This window comes from Myotis brandtii, unplaced genomic scaffold (assembly GCF_000412655.1).
Source record: "Myotis brandtii unplaced genomic scaffold, ASM41265v1 scaffold590, whole genome shotgun sequence".
In the NCBI taxonomy this organism is placed as follows: Eukaryota; Metazoa; Chordata; class Mammalia; order Chiroptera; family Vespertilionidae; genus Myotis; species Myotis brandtii.
Window position 1 is genome coordinate 628,861 of NW_005370224.1, and position 6,128 is coordinate 634,988.

The following is a 6,128-nucleotide window of genomic DNA, read 5'->3' on the forward strand; positions in this document are numbered from 1 at the left end:
CAGCCCCCGATTGCCCCCTCCCACCCCATCAGGGGCGGGGCCAGCTGGCCAATCGCCCACGGCCCCTCCCCCCAGCCAGCCCCGCCAGATTGGCCAGATCTGGGCAGGCCAGCCGGACTCCACCCGTGCATGAATTCATGCACCAGGCCTCTAGTTACAATATAAAATAAAACTTTGATATTTTAAAATTTCATTTTTGAAGAGGTTTTTTTTGTCTCATAAAATGTATTTGCATTATTTGCCATGAAATTCTCTAGGAATCACAGTCCCAATTTCCCTGTCCATAGTTCATTAGTTAAGGATGAGTAGCCCAACCCAACCAGAGCTAAGTCATTGCCCTAGAATTTTAGAAAGACAAAGAATACCATCCTTCTGGCTGCCCAGACTAAAATATGCACAGCTAGGAACTGTCTGTGCCAAGATTTCCTGCCCTGCTCACCAGAAGGTGGCAAAGCCAGTCTGCATGGAGGCAGATTAAAAGCAGCAGAGACACAGGAACAAGAGAAAAGAGAGGATGTGCATTCCCTTGGTCCCAATACCCAGCATTTATGCCTTTGAGTCTTTCTAGCAAACTTGAAATAACTCTCCTTTTGGCTTCCCCTAATAGCATTGCTTAGGTTAGAGTCTGATCCGAGCCAGAGATGCCTCTCCAGCCACACTGACCCTCCTCTAGCCATGCCTTCCACAGAAGCCCCAGGGGATATGTCCCTCTGTAGCCTGCATCCCCCAAATCCCCTTCATGGGCCTTTTCATTGGCCTGTCCTCCCCAGGTGGACAAAAATCACTGCTATGGAATCTCTGGGACCAAGGGATGGATCCAGGGAAGCTGTGGCACAGTTGTAGGTAAAGTATGAGCTAGGACATTTACTCATGGCCTATGTATTATCTCTACAGTACAGAACAGAGCCCTAAGGGGGAAGAGAAAGATTGTGGCCTTAGACCATGAGGTGTGTTTAAGGATCTAAGCTCAACTCTGTCATTCCAGATTATTATGAAGATATATTACCCAAGGAGGGAGAAGGAAAATAAAATGTATTATAATTAACAATTCATTAGCTTGATGTACAACTGTTAACTATTAGACACATGGAATATGGCCTCCATTTTTATTAGTCCCTGGAAGCTGTAAGTGTCAAGAACATACCTGCCACATTATGACAAAGGTTAATTCTGTTTCAGCCCCATTGGAGTCCAATCATGGCCCCAGCACTATACTGGACTCTGTGTAGGCTCAGACATAGGTCATGAAGGATGCCGCATCTCATGAGCTACCCTCCCAGGAACAGCAATATTCTTCTGTTGTACTAAACCTGTGTCACTCTGGAAAGGAAACACTAAGAAGATAAGCTAGCACCTGTGTATGGGTAAATGTCTCTTGACAGAATAAATAAAACAATCTGTTTTCATACTTTAAGAATAATTCCTACAATCCTTAATTATGGGCAGAAACTCTGATCCATGGATTTACTGTAATACTTTTAACAAAACAAAACAAAATCAATCAATCAATCAATCAATCAATCAATAAATCTGGTTTCATACTTTAAGAATAATTCCCACAATCCTTAATTATGGGCAGAAACTCTGATCCATGGAGCCTAAAAATCCAACATGTTATCTTATTAATGTTGCCTCTGTTTTAGGCATCATTTGTGTGAGAATATAAAATTTACCATCATTCTTATTGAATTATAGGTATGACAATTCTAAAAATCCAACATGTTATCTTATCCACAGAATGTGATCTATTAATGTTGCCTCTGTTTTAGGCATCATCTGTGTGAGAATATAACATTTACCATCATTCTTATTGAATTATAGGTATGACAATTTATAATTCATATTTGATAAAATCAATAAATCTCATTTAGTCAAGGCCTGAAGTACCAACTATTTGTTTTAACATGTTGCCTTCAGTAAAGGGGCATAATATTCTTATAAAGGTTTTAATCAATTTATGATCGACATAGAATCCAATCACAGAAATAAAATTAAAATAAAACCAAAGACTATTAAGGTGGGGAGATGCAACCCTAGGATCCTTTGTTTCAACTCCATTGCCACCAACTTTACAGAGAATAAAATTAAGCCCCAGAATAGGGAAGTAACTGGTCCAAAATAACAACTTGTAATTGACAATCCTTACTATATTTTTTATCCATCTTTAAATTTCACAAGTCTATTTTAAAACAGTCACTTTTTAGATTTAAAAACAAAACATGTCATCTAAAAATAATTCATAGGACATTTAAAAATACTGTAAGCAAGTTGGAAATCAGTCTTCTGCTAATTGACTTTTCAAAAAATATTCCTCTAATGTTCTAATTTATGCAAATATTTAGTGTGCAACTTTCCTCACATTCATCATCTGCTTAAGTCTTTTAAGTAGCCCATCAAGAGCTTCCTAAAGTCACACTCTTTTGATCCCTGTCTTGGGTTGTGCTTCCCATTTACTTGCGGATTCTATTTTAATGATCACCTCAGACCTTTCCTGCAATTGTTGTACACATTTAGGAAAGGATTTGATGGTCACCACAGCCAAAGGAAAAAAGTGCTAAAAATAAAGATATTTTAAATTTAAAAGTAGTCAATTTCCAATAATATGTAAATGAAATAAACATACACACACACACACACACACACACACACACACACGAAAAATCTGAGTACAAATTTAAAAAAAAAAAAATCTGAGAGTCCTGACATAAAGCACTGGATGAAACTGACCAGCAATCAGGATGTTCCCAGAGGTGGACCATGTAGCATTTACCCTCAAAGAATCCCTGGGGTGGGGCGGGAGCCTGGTAGAAGTGGGCAACAGGGGGTGGGAGGGATTTGGGGAACTATCTGCAATACTCTTAACAAAACATAATAAATAAATAAAATAACCCTGCCCAGCCAGTGTGGCTCAGTGGTCAACCTATGAACCAGGAGGTCACAGTTTGATTCTGGGTCACGGCACATGCCCGGCTTGCGGGCTCAATCTCCAATGTTGGGGGGAAGGGTGCAGGAGGCAGCCGATCAATGATTCTCTCTCATCATTGATGTTTCTATCTCTTCCTTTCCCTTCCTCTCTGAAATCAATAAAAATGTACTTTTTTAAAATAAGTAAAAATAACCTAGAGCATCAGGCAAACAAAAGTGAATTCTGAGGGCATTTTAGTTGTCACTTGTGGGTCTCAGTGCTTTTTGAAGTCTCAGCCTCCTCTGGGGGGAAGGCAGGAGGCAGCCGATCAATGATTCTCTCTAATCATTGATGTTTCTATCTCTTCCTTTCCCTTCCTCTCTGAAATCAATAATAATGTACTTTTTTAAAATAAGTAAAAATAACCTAGAGCATCAGGCAAACAAAAGTGAATTCTGAGGGCATTTTAGTTGTCACTTGTGGGTCTCAGTGCTTTTTGAAGTCTCAGCCTCCTCACTGTAAAGTGAGATGAGAGCACTCACTTCATAGGATTAGTAAGGACTACATTAGATGCAGTGCTTAACTTTGTGTCTAACTCTGGTGAAGGTGAATGTTAGGTTTGCCCAGCCCTTGTCCCCTGGCACATCAGCTCGAGGAAAATGCTTCACAAATATTAGCCATTATAATTATAACTAGTAATTGTTATTACAGTAAGGGCCCAGTGCACAAATTTGTGCACCTTGAAAGGAACTGTGGGCCACGAGGCTGCAGTGGGCACAGGGGTGGGTCTTGGCCCACCCTCCACGCTCCCGCCCGGACCCTCCTGCCACGGCCCCTGGTCCCCTCTGCCAGCAGCCCCGTTCCTGCTGCTGCTCCTCCCACGCACTGACGGTGCCAGCCCTGCTCACACCCGCTGACGGTGTGGAGCGAGTGGGGCCGACACCAGAAGCGGGTGCAAGGGGGGCTGTCACCATCGATGGAAGTGAATGCCCCTCAGGAGCAGGGGGAGGTGGAGAAGCCCTCAGGGGCGATCGGGGCCAGCAGCTGCCACTTGCACCCGCTAATGGCGCTCGGCGCTGGGTGCGAGCAGCAGATACAGCACTGGCTGCGGGTGTGAGCAGGGCCGGCACTGGCAGTGGGTGCGAGTGGCAGCTCCAGCGCCAACAGCAGATGCAAGCTCCAGGCAGGACCGTGGTGCGCGGGAACAAAGAATTTTCAGTAACCACAAGAGACTCGCCCCGATGACAGCGACCGGCACCTTGCCTTAGTCTGGCACCCCCACTCTCCTGCTCCACCATCCCACTGCCCACCATGTTACACACAGGCCCCATGATGGTCAGTGCACATCATAGTGACCGGTTGTTGGTTGTTCTGCCATTCAGTCTATTTGCATATTAGCCTTTTATTATATAGGATTGTACCAAGAAGCTTTATTTATCCTGGTTTATATTAGTTAAGATGAAGATTGTCAGTATAAGAGATGTCATCATGTCACTCAACCTGACTCTCTTGCCTTAGTGAGTACTGCCCTCCAGGTAGCACCTGATCTAATCATAGTACCACACTCCCTAGCCACAGAGACTGGTTTTCAAGAGTGGACACATGATCAAATTAAGAGTATTTTTGGAACTAGCATCTAAGGAAAGATGTCCTGTCCCCTCTTGTGACCAACTGTCCAGGATTTTTGAGGGATTTCTCAGGATGCAGGATTGTCAGAACTAAAACTGGGAATGACTCAGGCATACTTGGAATGTTGACCACCAGCTGGAAAGATATGAGCCCCAAACATCTTGTGGAAGAAGCCAGTCTACAGAAGGAAAAATGGAGACAAAACAACGAGAGGGGCAGAGATGAGAAAGGACGAGAATGCAGGTAGACTTCCAGTCTTTGGTCTGAACTATTTTCAAAGTCAACTACTCGTTGGTTTCACTCATGTCTCATTACATGATACAATAAACTTCCCTTTGTGGCTGATTAACTGGGGTTGGGATTTCTGTCACTTGTAACCAAAAGAATCCTGGTTGACACATCAGCTCATGGAAAATGCTTCACAAATATTAGCCATTATAATTATAACTAGTAATTATTATTACATTGTACCAAGAAACTTTATTTATCCTGGTTTATATTAGTTAAGATGAAGAGAGAACATAAAAAGAAATAATTCTGCAATGGTGGAGACATAGCCCAGAGACCATCTGAGCTAGTTAGAATGATACTGGCTCCTTCTACTGTCCAGAGGCTCTCTACAGCCCAGGAGACTTGAGACAGAAACACTGCAGAAGATGTAGACAATTGTCTGGATCTAGAGCTATACTCATGGCTCTCCCTCCACTCCTTGCATCAAGGTAGGCGCCCGGTCTCATCTGCTATTCTAATTTCTAGTAAATGACTTCTGCTTGTGAAAGACAAACTGGTTTTCTCAAAATGACAAACATGTGAAAGTCCATGTGGGTTCAAAAACAGGATGTTTTCCCGGATTACTCCTAACTTATAAACTTATTGACTGCTTTGATTACTTTCCATTTCAGAATGTACTGGATAATAATGTACAGTTATTTCTATGTGTTTTATAACTAGAAGTAGAATATTTTCAAAAGAAACTCATGAGAAAATTTATTTATTATAGATACACAGCCAACACTTTCATATTTCTTATTTTCATTTACAAATGTTTTAATACAGGTCATTTTAGAATACCTCTGGAAGTTGAAAAAATGCCAGACATACCTATGGTTCCATATTTGTAAAAGAAATGAATTTAGAACAAGGGAGTTATGCATGGTACAAATTTTTCTCTAGGGAAAAAAAACAACTTTTTAAAAAATATGTCATTAAGCTTTTGCTGGGTAGCTTCAGCTCTACCTACATCTTCACCCTGAGACAGCCTAAAGGAACAGGACCCACGTGTCACATGCTGAGCTTAAGACAAACTGAGAAACCTCACAATGGCCTTGAAGTTTTGCTTAGATGTAAAAGATATCATTTACATCTACAAGTCACTGGCCAAAGTAAATCATATGAAGGAGGCAATTGAGTGGGAAATTAAAATTTGCTCACCAGGGAGGAAGGAGAGAATCGTTTGGAACAATAGCACAATTAACACAGTTTATGTTACTCTGATAGCTTCTCTCTTTTCCTTTATCTTCTTTCCAGCAAGTTCCCACCCAGGACCCTCTTGCTGCTCAACTCCCATTCACACCCCCAGCTAGTCTTCCTTCAC

The 6,128-nt window shown here is 41.9% G+C and overlaps 1 long non-coding RNA gene across 1 annotated transcript in view; it reads right to left on the bottom strand.

Annotated features, from left to right (window-relative positions):
• Positions 1–5,453, bottom strand: part of LOC106728334 — a 9,618-nt gene extending 4,165 nt beyond the window's left edge. The window contains exons 1-2 of the long non-coding RNA XR_001364634.1: positions 5,444–5,453; positions 144–148 (exon numbers count right to left, since the gene is read on the bottom strand). This is a non-coding gene — a long non-coding RNA (uncharacterized LOC106728334). The remainder of the gene's footprint in view (positions 1–143; positions 149–5,443) is intronic.
• Positions 5,454–6,128: the final 675 nt, after the last annotated feature.